Source organism: Ursus americanus, chromosome 26 (assembly GCF_024610735.1).
Source record: "Ursus americanus isolate L20-20 chromosome 26, mUrsAme1.1.p, whole genome shotgun sequence".
NCBI classification, from domain to species: domain Eukaryota; kingdom Metazoa; phylum Chordata; class Mammalia; order Carnivora; family Ursidae; genus Ursus; species Ursus americanus.
In genome coordinates, this window is record NC_142152.1 from 1,201,341 (window position 1) to 1,219,277 (window position 17,937).

The 17,937-nt window shown below is 42.9% G+C and overlaps 1 protein-coding gene across 1 annotated transcript in view; it reads left to right on the forward strand.

Moving 5' to 3' along the window:
• SLC35F4 (solute carrier family 35 member F4) overlaps positions 1-17,937 on the forward strand; it is a 227,331-nt gene that overhangs the window by 79,888 nt on the left and 129,506 nt on the right. The gene's annotated exons all lie outside the window — the stretch shown is intronic.

Sequence of the window (17,937 nt, forward strand, 5' to 3'; positions counted from 1 at the left end):
ATTTTGTAAGCCTGTAATACAAACATTAGTAATATTCATATACTTGCTACCTATACTTGTCAATAATATGATAACATGATAATGTAGCTATGCTTGTATAGCACTTCCACGTTTCAGGCACTGATCTAAGCTTTCCGTAGCTGCCAAGTCATCTCATTCTCTTAACAACCCAGTAGATATTATCATAGATTTATAGAAGATGAACTATGCAGAGAAACGTTGCCCAGAGGGGCACCTGGGTGGCTCAGTGGGTTAAACGTCCTGCGTTTGGTTTCAGCACAGGTTGTGATCTCAGGGTCATGAGATAGAGCCCCACGTTGAGCCCTGTGTCAGACTCCGAACTCAGCATGGAGTCTGCTTGGGAGTTTCTCCCCCTCTCCCTCTGCCCCTCCCCTGTGCGTGCTCACTCTCTCTCTCTTAAATAAATAAATAAATAAATAAATAAATAAATAAATAAATAAATCTAAGAAAGAAAGAAAGAAAGAAAGAAACAAACAAACAAACAAACAAACAAACAAACATTGCCCAGAGTTACAGAGCCAGTAAAACAGCTATTCAGACTCTGGAGTTCACCCTCTTAATCACAATACTAACCTGCCTCTGAACGTTTGATATTCTTTCTATCTTCGATTTTTTTAAAAGTTAAAAAATATTGTCTAGTATGCCTTAGTTGTGTTAAGGAGCACAGATTCCTTTCTCTGCATATTTGCTTTCCATGAATGAGTGAGAGAAAGTAGGGGCAGGATGTTTCTTGAAGCTGGGTGTTTTGATATTGGCAGAAAGCATTATCAAAGTCTATATTCTAAAGTTAAAAACAAGACTTAAAAATAGAATGAACATATTTCGAAAACTTATTAATGATGGGACTAGCAAAATGGGAAAGTTGGTTCAAAGAGAACTGGAGAAACTGAAGTGTTTATATTTACTAAAAGGAAGACTATTTGAATGAGATTGATCCTGTAGATTTTTTTTAACTCCCAGACTGTTGGAGGCGGGGGCCCCTTCGTTGGGGCCTGGCTGCTCAGCCTCAGATAGAAGCCGTGTGCGGGCCTCTGCCGCATCAGACACCGCTGGGTACTCTGGCAGCACGAGGAACCCCAGGGCAGATCCAGGGGGGGTCGAAGAGTTGCTGAACTGAGGTCCTTCCAGTGGACCCCTGGAGGCCAAGGTTCCAATCCACAGGGCCCGGGAGCCAGACTGGCCAGGAGGGTTAAGCATCAAGGCCCTGCCTTGTCACACTATACCACCGAGTTTCTACTGCTGGGTCAGCCCAGTTTGGTGAGGGGCTGACTGGGTCTCTCCCCAGATGTCTCACCAGCAGGGGGAGTTGAAGCCCCTCTTTCATCTGGCTCTTCTATGCCGCTTAACCCTCCTTCCCTCCTCTCAGAGAAGGGGAGTCAAGGGGGAAATTGAGACCCACTGCTCACCACTTTGCTTCCATACATTCCCCCCCCCCCCCGCCCCTGCTGCTTTCCTCCTACAATTCTTACCAGAAACTGTTGACTTTTCTTTCCTTTTTCTTTTTTTCCCCTCACATTTATTTAATTTTTTATTACATTATGTTAGTCACCATACAGTACATCCCTAGTTTTTGATGTAAAGTTCGATGATTCATTAGTTGTGTATAACACCCAGTGCACCTTACTACCCATCACCGGTCTATCCCATTCCCCCACCCCCCTCCCCTCTGAAACCCTCAGTTTGTTTCCCAGAGTCCATAGTCTCTCATGGTTCATTCCCTCTTCTGTTTACCCCCCCTTCTTCTTCCCTTTCTTCTTCCCTTTCTTCTACCGATCTGCCTACTTATGTTCCATAAATGAGTGAAACCATATGATAATTGTCTTTCTCTGCTTGACGTATTTTGTCTTTCCTTTTTCTTCTACTTCTTATCATCCTTTTACCTGGAGGCCCTGAGACCTGCGATGGGAGGATATGCTAATGGAAGCAGGATGGCTGCATAATTCACACAGCCTGGTGCAAGATGAGAATGCAGGGCCCCTTCTCCAAAACTTCCTAGGAATTTCAGGACGGCAACCTCAGAGCAGTGAGCGACAAGCAGGGGGCTCTGTGCCACTACACTGGCCATTCGCCTGGGGAGCTGGCCCTGAATGAGAGAGAGAAATTCCATGAATCGGATTCCTTAGCGAAGCCTGGAGTCCTGCTAAAGAAGTCCCAGGTGTGAGCTTTCTTCCCTTGGGTAGTAAACCCAGGAAGAAAGATCCAAGTTAGGGACAATGGAAAGTCATTGGTTTAATAATTGCAAAGGATCTTCTCTCTATGTTAATAATGTTTAGAGAGACTTTTCCTGTTGTCCTGGTAATTTCACCAAACCTGAAAGAGAAGAGAAATCTTCACTGTACATGTGCTAAATCCATACAGCTGCCCAAGAGCTGACCCCATTTGGGACAGAGAGCTTCCTGCTAAGACCCTCCAGACACACTGGTTACCCTGAAACTGGTATAGGCACGTCCCGCTCCGGATAATGTAAGGAAAGGGCCTAATGGAGGGAGTTGAACCTGGGGGTTGGGGGAGGCCCGTGTTCATCCTCTCCCCTCCACCTAAGTGAGAACGATAGCAGAAAAATCACTAGAGGTTGGGTGTCCTGGAAGCAGGACAGCGGGCGGGGCGGGGGGGGTGGGCGGGAGAGGATGTTCACTGAATTGAACATCACAGTCCCTTTCTCGTATTGCCCTCGTGGTGATGTATGTGAGAGAATTCTCTGGGAGGACGCTTAACATGGTTTCCCTGCAATTGGGGGGCATACGGAGAACAGAGCAGTGGGTACTTGCCTCTGGTCTAGAGATGTCTGAAGGCCCAGTGGAGCATCCCATGCCAACAGGGTTTGAAGAGACCGTGGCATGAGGTACCTGGGAAAAAGAAGGAAGCAATCCCAAAGCAAACCCCGTATTTATCTTCTCATCTCTCAGAGGATAGAATACCTCTGGAGCACCTTGTAAAGGCTCATGGAAGTTGGAAGAGAGTCAAGAAGCATAGGGATGGGTCCTTGTAAAGGCTCGTGGAAGTTGGAAGAGAGTCAAGAAGCATAGGGATGCCCAGGCGCTATTGGGCCAAGTGTTGGAGAAACCCAACCCGAAGGAGGATAGGGCTGCCCCGGCAGCGGTGTCCTGGGTGAGAGCGGGAGTGTGGGTGCGGTTGAACCACTGCCCCGAGAAGACTGCAGAAGCCACCTTGCAGAGACCACCTCTTCATTAGGGGCTGTCACTATTCATCAGAAATCGTCCAGATCCTGAGACCACAGGCACAGCCACACCATGAACATGTGGCTGTGTCATGCAAGCAAAATCTCTTTTCTCTGCTGTCCTGTCCTCTGTGCTAAAGCAGAGCCCCTGAGGGTGCCAAAGTCTGCAGGGAGGAGTGAGGGCACTGACCGTGGCAGTGTACAAGTGCTCTTTCGAGTTACTTTCTAGGGATTGCATTGAGCACCTCGGCTCCATCAGAGAAATGGAAATGAACTGTTCTAGAAGCCTGGCATAGGAAGGCCTACGTAGCCATCTTACTTTCCCTACTCAGATATCTGGGAAAAAATAATGGATTGCCTGGTTGTGAGGAAAACAAAATACACATGCACACACACACACACACACACACACACACAATGTTTTTTAAGGACTTATTTTTAGAATCTCAGTGTTTGGATTCAGTGTTCCTTATTGAGTTATTAAAAATTTAATGAAGGCCAAATTATATGCCTCAAAAAACTGCCAATATCCACATAAATGCTATATGATTTTTTATTGTAAGCCTAGAATTTTTAATATATCTACCATCCTATTTGAGAACATCCTTCTATTTTTATCCTGTTCCTTGTAATGTAGTTCAGTTTTCTTTCTCTGTATACAACCTCATTTTGCCTTCACCTACCAAGAGGCTAAATTAAATATTAACCAAAATAAAAACATAGTCCAGAAGCTCTTTGTAACTTTAAGTGAAATGATTTTTTGCTGTGGCCTTTTCTGAGCTACTCAGCTCAGGTAAATCTCCATTTATACAGTACAAGTAATGATTTTAAAACAACAGAGTGGAACATTTGTGGACAACAGTAACAAAATGAAAAACATAATCGCTGAGAAACCACTAGTCTGGAGTCATCATTCTGAGTCATGAGAACTTAATTGTCTTACTGCCAGGCCCCTGACTCTGTACCTCAGTTTTCTCATCTGTAAAATGGAGATAGTTACTACTAACTATGTTGAATATTTATTTATCTAAAGTGGTTAAGGACAGAAGGTTTGAAATTAGATCTTTGCCCTGCCTCTTATCAGCCATGTTACCCAGAGAGATAACTGAACCTTCTTAAGCTTTGGTTCCTTCTTATGAAAAATAGAGACCATTAAACGTGTTACGTAGTTTTTACGAGTTGGATGAGATAATTTACATAAAGCCCTTCTGCTGTGTTTGACACATGGTTTTAGTATATTACAGCTGTTGTAATGACACCGCTGACGCCCTGGACCATGTACGTTAGGTAAAAGGAGACCGAGGAGAGCCGGCGGGGGACATGAGGGGTGCCAAATTCCAAATCAAAAGGTTCCTGGACTGATCACGGAAGCGGTGAACAGAGGGAGCAGTACTCGCAACAGAAGAAATTGCCCCCAAATTATCCTCATTTCCCCACTACGGACGCCACTGCCGGTCTTGTGTGAGGGACCGGGGAGTGACTTCCGCGCTCCCATTCCTCCTCACCTGGTTCCCGAGTAAACGTGCCGAGCACGGACACTGTGTGAAAAACATGTCGGGGGTGGAAGTTGGGGTTACGGTGATGGCGGGCCCAGGGGGCGTTGGTGTGTCACCAGGGGAGACAGGTGTGGCCCAAAGAAGGCTCAGAGAGGCTGGTCAGCCTATGTCCGCCATGCACAACGGGCATACAGGAAGCAAAGTACATCTCTTAACCTCTTTAACGTGTTCGGTTGCAAAACCTGGTACATTCCAAATGATCTGTAGGGAAGGACTACTTCTTTGTTCTCCATCCATCACAAAGAAGTACGTGGTCCTGTCCTATAGGACCAGCCTGTAGCTTGAGTCCTACAGGACGCATCACGCGAGTGTGGCATTCTGCGCTGGCCTATATTGTCTGCAAGGAGGTAAATCCACTGATCATTCAGTTGATGTCATAGCAACGTCAAATTGCTACGAGCATTTCTAAATGCTTACTCTGTTTCCGTACTTTGTCACAATCTAGTAACAGATATTTTGAGTGGGGCTGCCCTGGCCTATCATAATCCTACTTCCAAACAAAAATGGTAACAACAGCAGAAAATTTAGTGAAGATACAATGTCAGTCAAAAAATAGCAAAATTTAGAGATTGTTCATATAAATCTAACTCAACGGCCTCTGTTTTATATCTACATCCTTCTGGCATTGTGGAAAGGGTGTGAATATTGATACCAGACATACCTGTACTGTAATCCCGGCTCAGCTGCTTACTAGCTGTATATCTGAAGGACAAGTTATTTCTCTGAGCCTCTGCTTGTTCATCTGTAAAATGTGGACCTTTAGACCCACAACGTAGAATTATAGTGAGCCCTGAACACCTTGTATTGGTAAAGTACCTGACACAGTGCCCAGAAACAAGCAAAGAGGATTGTTTTATATCGGATATTTGGGGATTTACAGTCTACACTTTGCAATTTTAGTTGACTCTAGATGCAGCCACGTAAACTATACACATTGCATTTCTCTCCAAAATCCAAAATAGCCTTTCCATTTGAGCTTGTACTAGATTCATTATATTTAGATGCAACAATTCTAATTGCACCTTAATTTAAAAGTTCTAAATCTCTTCAGTCCTAGTTTTTGGTGAAATAGATACTAAAGCCAGAATACTGAAATATAACAAAGGTTCTCAAAACCTAGTATAAATAAAAATTCCTTGGGCAGCTTGTTAAGATGCAAATTCCTAGACCCAGCCAGCAGCACCTCTGACTCAGCTGTTCCTAGTGAGGCCCTGGAATTTATTAGCACCAACCCTCCCGCCCCCCATTGATTTTATGCAGGTGGTTCGTGAATCATACCTTTTTAAAAAGGGTAGTATGAGAGATCATTGTAGTGGGATCGTCCTGTATCTTACCTATGGTGATCACACAAATCTGCACATGGGATAAAATTGCATAAAACTTCTCTCTCTCTCTCTCTCTCTCTCTCTCTCGTGCGCTCTCTCTCTCTCTCTCTCTCTCTCACACACACACACACACACACACACATGCGATCTACACTGCTCATGTATTGTAGAAACAATCTTACCATTCAGATGCATTTCGTATTTTGGGCTTCAAGAGTTTATATTCCTGTCTTTTTAACCTACCAGTGAAAAACCTCAGATAGTTTTTCCTTAATAAACCAACAAATTAGCCAACTGCTGCCTTGGTCAAGCTGGCTTCATTCGATTTCTATGATGTTTTCTTGGTCAGATATAGAATCCTACAACTCGAGTCTAAAAATAACATGCTTTCAATTCTCCGTGTGCAGGCACTCCATTACTTTGAGTTAAGTGGATGGATTAAATGTACTGTTGCAGTTCACTGGGGAAAGCAAATGCTCCTAAAAGTGGATCACTTTCTTCACCGAAACAGACTTTTGTTCTTGAAGTTTATGCTAGATACTCTTCATTATCAATAATTTCAATCTAATGAAGACTGTTCAGAGATGTCGTGTCACTACCTATGGCAGCTGTCATGTCCATGTGAATGCATCAACTTGTGTGTGATTTGCAAAAGGTAGCTGGACATTTCATGTCATTAAGGAATCACTGTAGGTGTTTTTCAGTAGTACGGTAGTATTGTGGTTAGGTACAAAAATAGAATTCTACTCTTTTAAAGACATACGCTGAAATACTTATGGACGAAGTGATCTAATGGAGTGAGGTTTGCTTGGCAATCACCCAGGGACAGGGAAGTAGCTAGGGGTATACATGGTACCAGGTCAGCCATGGGTTGCTAGTTGTTGAAGCTGAGTGATGGTACCTGAGGGTTCATGATACCATTTTCTTTGCTTTTGTATCCTATTTGAAATATTTCCTATGAAAATGTTAAAGAAAAAGGTAGTCAAAATAAAAGCAACCTTAGTATTGTATGCAAGACAAAGCCCAATCTTTTGGGTTGTTTATATTGTAAATGTGGGCTAAACCAGTAGGAAACTCACATTTTCATCCATGGCTGTGAAACACTCCTGCGTGTCTCACTGGGGAAGAATGCCCTGACTGACTCTCTGTAGGACATCTCTGATCCACAGTGTCCCACACTACCCAGTGCAGTGAGCATTTGCTCTCTGATACTCTTGGCTTTGTGTCTTAAGACTTTGTATTTGAGCGTATCCTAACAGCAAACTTTGTTGTGAGATCACCTTCAAAAGAGCAAAACACATATTTTAGGGGGCATTACTGCTCACATGTTTATTTCCTTTTTGTTATATTTTATTCCCCAGGACTCTGAATATCCTAACAGAATGGGTAGTATCTTAAAAAAAAACTCAGTTGCTTAGTAAAATGGATTATCTCCAAAGCTTCCACACTTAGGATTTCTTTCAGAGTCCTTTCCCCGTGTGGGGCAGGAGATAGCCAGTGGGCCGCTAGACCACCCGTCCTGAGCTGTTTCAGAGCCCTGAAACCAGCTTGAACTCAGCCATGGCCCTCACACTCCAGACTGTACTCTTCACCCCTTCGTAATAGCACGCCTGTATTTTTAAAGCACATTTTCTCTATCCTTGCATTTGCAGATAATAAATGATGCTTGCATAATATCTATCCCTCGAGTCGTTTTGGAATGCCACAAAGCTTTGGAAGACAAAAACAGCCCCCCCCCCAACACACACAACCCACAAAACAAACAAAACACTAGAATCACTAAACCTTATCATTTTTCCAGCAAGCATTTTTGCGGACCCCCTGTGGATAGAGTTTAGGCAGCTTAAGGGTATCAGCATATTTGGAGACAAAATATGCATGCTATTGGAAAACTAGAAAAACAAGTAACTCGTCCACAGTCCTGAAATAAATGGCCCAAATTCTGTCAGTACGTACTTGGAAAATGCAATATATGACTGGCAATCATAGTTTTTCTTAATCTCTTAAAAATAGAGTTCTGTGGCTTTTAATAAATTATTCCAAATAGCTGTGGTAGTCTCACGGGAGTTGGGTTATCATTATCTTACATTTTAAATGAAAAATAATGATAGCTCCCGTTTACTGGGGGCGTACTCTGTGCTAGGTGCCCTGCATCGATTATTTTCTTCTCACACTGAGCCTGTTAGGTAGGAATTATTACCTCTGATTTATAGATGAGGAAATTCAGTGGAGTTGAGGAATGTATAATAAATGGCATTGGCAGCTTCCAGCCCAGCCTAGGCTGAGACCCCACACTTGCGGTCTCTAAATCTCACTCCTCGAGCATCCCGATGGGACCCATTCTGCAGCACAACCCACAGGGGGCAGTGTGAGCCAGGAAGGGTCACAGGATCTCTGGGCTGGGGCATTTGATACTACATTCTGGGTGCGGAACCCAAAGTTGCTTTTGCAGAAACCATGGGCTTCCCAGTTAGACCTAGGAATTCTGTGGCCAAGAACAAATAATTCCCCAAACCAAAAGGGAAGCTGCATCATTTTACTCTCACTACACAAAAAAACCTTCCAATAGTCAAAAGAAGGGAGAGAGAAAAGTCACTAGCAAAGTGCTAGATCTTGTTGTGTTGGGGGTCCTTCTGTTCCCTGGGTCCCCGAGAGCCCTGTTTTGGAGATTCTCAAATGTGGGCTCCTCTGGTGGATGGGGGTGGGGTATCTTCTGAAGATTTAGAACTCTAAATGATTGTATCACACCTGGAGGCACCCTGAGAGCTCTCTGTCCCACTGTTCCCCAGTCCTATTCTCAGAAGTCCCACCTCCCAGCACAGTGCATAAGCCATGAGTGTTCCCAGCACAGCTTTTGTATAGGAAGAGATAGACTGTCACATACACAAAGCCTGGCCACCATCAGTGACGTGATTACAAAGAAACTTGAACTGTTTCATTTTTACAAGTCGCAAAGTAAGAGTGAAAGTTGTTAGTTTCCGGTCTGGAGGAAAGCTGTCCAGAACACAACTAGGAGGTCTCTCCTCAATTACAGCATTGGCAGCAGCTTAAAAAAGAAAAATATGAAAATTCAGCCATTTATGAAACAAAGCCTGTAATGAAATGAATTTGGAATGGTCAATTTAGTGGAATTAGGCAGACTTCCAATGATTTTGAGAAATAAACAAAAGTTAATTTGGTTGAAAAGCAGGTTAATTAAACCTGCCTGTTCATTCTCCCCCCCACCCCCAACATCTTTGCACGCAATAATCGACACCAGAACACGGGCAGCCGTGAGAATGCCAGGACAGCATGTGGCAGGGCCCAGCTAGGGAGGCAGCAAGCCCCGGGGCTGCCCAGAGCCCACATACAACAGGGAGGTAGAATCAGACGGAGGAAGAAGTGGATGGAGGCTGAGGAGCAGGTAGTCAGGGTACAGGAAGTCCATGAAGATAGGGAGGGATGGACAGCCAGGTAGACTTGTTTGAAGGAAAGTCTGTCTTAGCAATGGTAAAATTGACAACTTCTCTTCTGAGGACAGAGGCCGTTTTGCTCCCTGAGATACTGAGATGGATGTGGGCCATATAAATAGGCCAACAAAACTCTGTGAACTCAGTAAGTGCGTGCAGGGAAGGTGGTCCCTAGCCCTCAGGAGTCAAATGGATCCTCATACACTCCAAGGTAGACATGTACCAGCATTGCTAGAGTGGGAAATTAACTTCATAGATTACTAAGCCTTCATTTGTAGACATAATTAGGGCACTTCTCAGAATGTTTTAAGTGGAAATTACTTCTATTTTTTTTTCTCGATCAAAGTTTCAGCATGTATAAATCTTTGCCCTAATATAATTTCTTTTTTTCCAGCTACGCTCGTACTTGCTGATCCCTCCTCATTTATGAATACTGTAATCTAATAAGCCTTATCTCTATTTACTTTGGAGCTGAAGATCCAATTAGTTGCATTTGGAAAAGATTAATTCAGCTGCTCTGCCCTTAGAGGTACCGGGTGCCAAGCTTCTGCTCATCTGTGGTTTTGTTCTCATTGGTCTGCTACATTCTGTTGGCGCTGTTCGCATTTCATCATTCTTTGAGAAAGCCCAATGTAGCATGGCTTACGGTCATAAAATGTGCATTATGGTACTAGAGGAGAGTCCGGAGGGAGGGTGATGTGTCAGGATCTGAGGTTCGAGCCTGAGTATTTTAAACCTGGACGCCCTCGGCAAGTACTGCTGTCCACAGCCGATGCATTTAACCTCCGGCAGCTACCCGGGTCATTTTACCCTTGCCACAACCTTGCCGTTAACTCCTTTCCAGTTACGTGTTCAGTCCTGGACATTGTACATTCTTTAAGTGCCGTAATTCACAGTCGAGCCTCAAAGATGGTGGCAGAGCTTATATTCTTTCAAAGTAATAAAATACCTATCATCAGTTAACTTTAGAAATGGAGGAAGGAAATAAACTGAGAAATCTGAGCGGGTGCCGAATAGGAGCAAGGTGAAGGAAACGAGATCTATAGCTGTGATATTTCATCCCAGGTATTCTTATCACGGACACTAACTGATCCGGAAGATCGGCAGTCAGTTAGTAGAAGCACGTATTGCTTTGGACGTAAGGTGGGTTTGTTCCTTTAGGGACACCTGATGTAGCAGAAATGAATGAGATCTCTGTGTGTGTGTCTCTCTGTGTCTGTCCATCTGTCTGCCTGCCTGCCTGTCTCTCTCTCTCTCACACACACTCACAGATGTCATTCTCCTGTGTCTTCCACTAGAGCAAACTGTGAATCAAATTCACAAACTATCAAAAACACAGAGTAATATATTCCATAAAATGACCTCAAAATATATTCCATAAAAATCTTTTAAGAAGGAGGACCGTAATCATTGATTTATAGGAAAAAAGTGCTCACTATGGTTTATTCTGATGACTATGGAACTAAGTGTTGGCTCTCAAAGTTCTGTAATAACTTGAGGATTATAATTTTTTCAAATGAAATATTTTATTTTAATTCTTTTTAAAATTATTATTATATATGTTAGTCACCATACAGTACATCATTAGCTTTTGATGTAGTGTTCCGTGATTCAGCAAATGAAATATTTTAAAACTTAGAACAAATTCCTGTTTGCGCTCCAGTCTCTTTAAATGTCCCACTGATTAGAGTAGCCAGAATTTGGGGGAAAATCATACTCTGATATTTTTCCATTTTATCTTCTCAGAGACAGCTGAACTGCTTTCTGCATATCCCATGGGCAATTGAAGTAATGCCATGCAGAGAGAGACACCCACAAGAATCAGGTTCACAGTCAGATAAAAACTAGCAATCAGAGAGGTTAGAGCTCCGGGTTTCTGAGTACGAGTCCAGGCATGATCCACACCCGCTCCTTGCTGTTCAGTCGCCTCTTGGCTTTTGTCGGGGCACGTCGAATGTGGAGAGGCTGCTCTGTGCCCGCAGCCACATCACGGGGGTGCGCTCATGGCCACCATGCCATCCCAATTAAGTTCTCCCCCTAAGGATCTCAAAGACTTTGCTGCACGGCCTCTCTAAGCATGGCATTTGCTTGTGTCGTTAAGTGGTTGAACTTTTTTTTCCTACATTGTTCTTCCCATTGGGAACAAAACACTGTGACTGTGAAAACACAAAAAACCAAAAACCTTCAATTTTCTTCCTCAGACTTCTACTTGCAGGTGGGGACAAAAGGATTATGAATGCAGCCAGAACATGGAGAGATGTGCTGCAATTCTAAGCAAAGGCTTAGCTTCTGGTTCTTAGGAAATCACAGCCAGAGGCATTGTGCTATGCTCGAGTTTTAGAGAGGACAAGCTTAGTTCTGAGAATGGCAATACACTTAATTCGATACCATTGCTTACAACCCTCTGTAGCTGATTGTTTTCAGAGATGGCTGTAAGATTTCTTCCCCAACTTTTCTGCAGTGTGACTTTGCCACATCTGCCATTAAGAGGTGGAGTCTATTTCTTCCTCCCTTTCTATTGATCTACTGATCGATAGAATACAATGACAATAGTGTCGTATTGTACTTTCTGCTTTAGACTTAGGACAAAGACACTGCCCTGAGGTAGTCATGTAGAAAAGCCAGTCTGGCCTCCTGGAGGATGAGAGGCTAAGTGGAGGAGAACTGAGGCCCTCTGGACTACAGCCAGCATCAACTGCTAGACATAAGTGAGCCCATCTTGAACCTTCTGGCCCTGCCAGCTCTCCGGCTGAATGCATCTGCATGGAATGAGCTCAGGAGAAAGCAACAGCAGGACTGCACAGCCAAACTGCAGTGTCATGAGACGAGATAAAGCATCGCTGTCGTAAGCCGACAAGTTTTTGGGTGGATTTCTTATGCATCATAGGCTAACTGAAACACTCTCAGTAAATAATTTTAACACTTAGGCTGTAAAAATGGAGGCATCTTTTCTTTGCTGGCTGTAGGATATCTGTGAAAAGGACAGCAGAGCACAATATTCAAGAAGAAAATATCTGCAATGAAGTCACCAAAGCCCTGTGCACCGCATAAGAGAAATCAAATCCAGAGAGATACTCACATGCCCCAGCGTGTCGTATTGCATAGGTCACAAATGTCAGTACTTGTCATGTGGCAGGTATTTCTAGGAAAGAATCTTTAAAAAAAATTGGTTCCATATGGAATAATAATGATGTCTTATTGTAGCTGATAGAAATTTTCCACATTGGGAGTGAGTACTGGAAGGCAGAGAGAGCCAGCCACTCGTCAGAGAGATGCTGATTATGGGCACAAGGCTACATGGGGACTTATTTTATACTGAAAGTTCATAGGCAATGAAACCACTTAAGAGTCATTAATTTGAAATACTATACCATTGGAGCTGGGTATTAAGATAGTGAGAAAAAGGGTAATTAAGAATTTATCTACTTTGAGATTTTTTTTTTCCATTTCCTCTTAATATGGTTCTCTTCCTTTCTATCAAAAGCTTTTCTCTTTCCAAATCAGGTATTTTCTCTATAGCATTAAGAATGTGACTGAAGGAAAAAAAAAAAAAAACTAGCTTAGCTTTTATTGCTATAAATCTCTGGAGTGATTTGCCCTGTGTTGTTCCAGCCTAATATACTGATACGGAAGCACTCTATTCTCTGTATATACTCTTGACACGTGGATTGGCTCAGGAAAAGTCCAGCCCTGAGAAAAACTGTATCGGTTTAATATTTCAGTTACTGTTATCCCACAATAAAACAGTGGCTGAAAAATTATGCACGGATGTGATTTCATTTAGTAAAATGCTTCTGTATGTTTGCATGTGGTCTGTCATTAGGTGTAACTGATTTTGGAAGTAAAGAGGGAGGAAAGAAAGAGGTGTCTATTAGTTATCTCCTGTGTGCCAGGCATTTTATTTCTGTTACCTCACTGGGTTCTAATAGCAGCCCTGTGATGGAAGGATTGAAGCTTAGGTGGAGAGGCACCACTGCCAACTGGCAAAGTCAAGATTCAAACTCAGTGTGTTTCCCAAACACACGCTCTTACTAAATACTTTTCTTAAGGCTGTATCTCAAACTTTCCAGGGATGGGGTATCCATGACCTCATAAGGCAGCTTTCCTGGATTTTAAATGATTCTTCTTATTTCTAGAAAGACTTTCTTTACACTGTATGAGGATCTTGGGCCAGGGGGTCTTGAATTGAGTGGGAATATGGTTGTTTAGATAATGATCTCTAAGTTTCCTTCAGCTTGGTTTTTGATTCTGCAAATAGCTATCTAGTTTTAAAAATACAGATGATAGGCAGACAGTTTCTCCTTTGCTGTTCTGCCTGGTCTCCCTTGCAGTGTATTCAATAAACTTATCTCCTTTGTTCTGTCTTGGGTGAATCCTTTCACCACCCAGGCCACTGGCTTTGACTCAGTCAGTGCCCCACATTCGCAGGCCCCCATCCAATTGAGAGATACACCACATTTGGTGGCTCCACACAGGGAGACCTTGTGGCCTCCCCACATTTAGGGGAACCCCACATGAGCCTTTGCCTGTCCAGGGCTCCCCTCATATTCTCGGGGAATTTCTTGGGACTTTCCCTCAGTAAACCAGCTCTAGTACTCCTTGGGGAACTGATGGCCTCTGGCCAGTGGCTGTCACTCCTTAGTGATGACCCAAAGCCCCAGGAGGAACCAGCCCAACCACTGTTGCCCAGAAGGAGGAGGGATTTTTCTCTTTTGCCCTTCAGAGGGATCCTTCCCTCCCTCTCCTCTATCATTTTGACACTTTGGCAGCTTAACCCTAGTACTCCCCAGACAACTGAAGGTCTTTGGCCAGGGCAGCTCCCTGGTGTGGTCTGGAGCTCTGAGGGCGAACAGGTCAGACTGCCCATTCTTGTGAGGGTGAAGGATCCCTTTCCTCTGCTTTCTCACTCCATCCCCAAAGTCTGTTCCTGATGTGTGGGGCAGCTGGCAGTAGAAGTTCACCCAGGGGGAGTCTGCACACATTTCGGACTCAGTTGGGTTGGGACCTTTTCTTGACTCTGGCTGACTCTCAGCCTCTTCCCCTCTTTTGGCCTCAACCCCTTTTCCTTTGTTCCTGTGGATCTAGCGGCCATCTTGATCTGCAGGCAAACACGTTCCTACACGTCTGAGCGAATCCAACAATTCCCTGTGGGGGGATTCCAGCTCATACCATCAGAGGGTGCTCGCCCCAAATCCCATGGACCTGGCCACCAAGGAATTTTACTCAAATCATCTGTCAGCATGTTAATATAATACCATGCTCTGGTCTATAAATGCATAGAACCCCTGGTGGACTGAGAAGTTTAGGTAGGGACATCTCTGCACCCCTCATTCAGCAAGAAGAAGCTATTGAAGATGAGACCTCCACCCAAATGCCAAAGATTTGTCATTGCCGATCTGGGGGTTGGGGGTGGGAGGAATGTAGAAGCTGCTTTTAGGCAGTTGGCTTGAGCAATGGAATGTAGAAAGGGGCCACAGTGATCCCCTGGCTGCATACAGACAGGCCCATCAGGTGACCCACCTGGAAATATCCATAGGCTCTAACTAATCAATGGGCTGCTTGCTACCAGGCACAGTTACCAAAAAAAGGGAAAATTCCATCTGTCCCCAAACCTCCTCACCTTCCTGTTTTAAACACAGCCCCATCCACTGCCTCATTGCAGTCTTTCCTTTGCTGTCCTTACCTGCCACTGCCCCGTGGTGTATTCAATAAATTTCTATCTTCATTTAAAAAAAATAAAAGTTTTTAAAAATACAGATGATAGCCATGGAAAAGAGTGAAGCAAACAGTTCTTTTGGAAAATAAATTAGAAGTGTGTCTTTTATGACATAGTGAGATTGTTTTCCACAGCCTGGGTTATATCCTGCCTAAGCCATGAATTTAATCACTGAAGCCAGCTGAAGGGTACTTGAAATTCCATTATACCATGCTCTGTACTTTTGTAAACATTTGAAATTTTCTGTAATTACAAATCTAAAAATGTTTAAAATTCAGTGTTTGTATTATAATATGAAAATTTCCCCCTTAATGTTATTATACATCAATGGAAAAAGTGTGCCAGGATTTTATACACATCACTCTTGAAAGTGTAAGATGTTTGTTTTTCAACATATGTCTCTTAGTTTAGTCTTGCTTTCTTTGTGTCTGCTGGACTGCTAAAAAAAAAAAAAGTTTTCCTGGATATTTCTAAATTTATTGGTTGACTATATCTCTACTTATCTTTGGATAGATAAGCTGATATTAGTAGTCATGACCAATTTTTTTTAAATGATACTCTGTTGTAGCAGAAATGTATTTTAAAAATCCATAGTCAGATTTCTGTCTTGACTTATGAATATAAAACCTTCATTTTCAAAGCGTATACTTTCCAAATCCGTAGGCCGAAGAGCTAGGGTTTCTGACATCGCCCACACAAACCTATAATATGGCAGTTGGACCGAGGCCCAAGCTAAACAGTAGCAAAGCCAAAGCAGTGAGGCTCTTGATGTTAGCAATTTCTGGTGATAAATTATCTATGTTCTAGGAATCTGGAGGCTGGGTTGTTTTTTTTTTTTCATATTTTCATATTTATACGTGAATCAGTGCCCTCCCTGTCACCTTTGGTTCTGAAACTCACTTCATATCCTTTTCTTCAAAAATTTAGCACCTTTCCTACAAACAACAGATGGCTTGTTTTCAAAAGGCAATGTGAATTTTGAAGTAAGTTTTTTATTTTCCATGCAGTCTGTGAAAATGGCTTTTATGTGTTAGAAATTCATGTTGGCTTTTCTCTGCTTGCATGAATGTTCCAATGTATGATATTCTGGGTGATTCTTTTTGTGGATAGATTTTCCTTACAACTAAGATAAAAGGATTCCTTATTGCATTCCCATAACCCAATTTAGCTCAGTTTGGGTTTTCTTCATTCCAACTTGTAAAACCTGTTTCTCTGACAGAAGCTCTTTAACTCTATTTGTAGTGCCATCTGCCTGGTTACTACAACTGGAGGGCTCAACTTCTAGTTTCCCAAGAGTTGTTGGCTCAACATATTGATTTATAAGTCTTAGGATGAAGAACATGACACACAGAGCACCATGATTGAACATTTAGCTTATCTTAATTACCATCAACCAGAATTTTTCACTCCCACAACACTCTGGAACTAAAAAGCTTTCCTATCGTATGAGATAAAATGTTTCTAATTTACATATAAATCATGGCTCTACTGGTTTTGTTTTTGTATTTTAGGTTATAAGGCCAGCCTTTGATGGGGTCAATCATCAGAGAAAGGGAGCCTGCAATTAAAGTATACCACCACAAGGAGGCGATCATGCTTCAATCATGGGCATCATAAGGTCCAAGCATAGATAGAGGTGATTGTTTTTTGCCTGAGATTTTTTTTTCTCCCTCACTTTGCCATTTTGTCCACCCTCTGTTATTTTTCAAAAGCTAAAGCTCAAAACAGGAAAATCTGATATTACAAAACTTATAAAATCTGCGTTTAAATAAATATAGAGAAAGATTTAAAAATAAGCACCTAGCTATAGATGTTTTCCACACTGATCCTACTGTTATCTCTTAAATTTTAATCTGATTCTTGTCTCGGCCTCAGACTTGTGTGTGTTGCTTCTTTAGAACTCATCTTAAATTTATCTTGGAGGGAAGCCTGGGTGGCTCAGTTGGTTAAGCGTCTGCCTTTGGCTCAGGTCATGATCTCAGGGATTGGCTCCTGCATCGGGCTCCTTGCTCAGTGGGGAGCCTGCTTCTCCCTCTGCCTGCCATTCCCCCTGATTGTGCTCTCTCTCTGTCTCTGACAAATAAGTAAATAAAATCTTAAAAAAAAAATTTTTTTTTTACCTTGGAATCAAAACTTTCTCTATTCTTCTAAAAGGCTCTAGGTTCAATGATTTTAACTCCAAGATAATGCCAGCATGACATCAAAATTTCATCAGCTATTAATACCCAAATCTCAACACACTTGTAGCTTTTCTCTGTTTTGCCACAAGTAGGAATGTTTAATTAAAGGAATGCCTTCTAGTATGTATCTAGTCTCAGGATTAGTTCAGATCTCTCTGTCCCTCAAACTGCGTTCTTTTCCTTCAAGAAGCTTTGGGTTGTAAGTAATGGAAATCAACTCTGACTCTAACTTAAAATAAATGAGATTTTGTTGCAGAGATATAGGAAAATCCCTGAACTGAAGGAAATGCTCAAAACACAGACTTAGGAAATGTAGGTATTAAGTCTCAGGAGCCCAAACCGACTGCCCGACAGTCTTGGCTAAGTCAGCTGCTCCAGTCATTGGACCCAGCTGTATGTCTGCCCCTGGCTGCTGTAGGGTGGGAGAGAGATGCTCTGGCAAAAGAGATTCCAGAGTCTCTTTTAGCTTGCACCGTGGAGGGGCAGGTGCCCGGATGGACCCTCCTATCAGG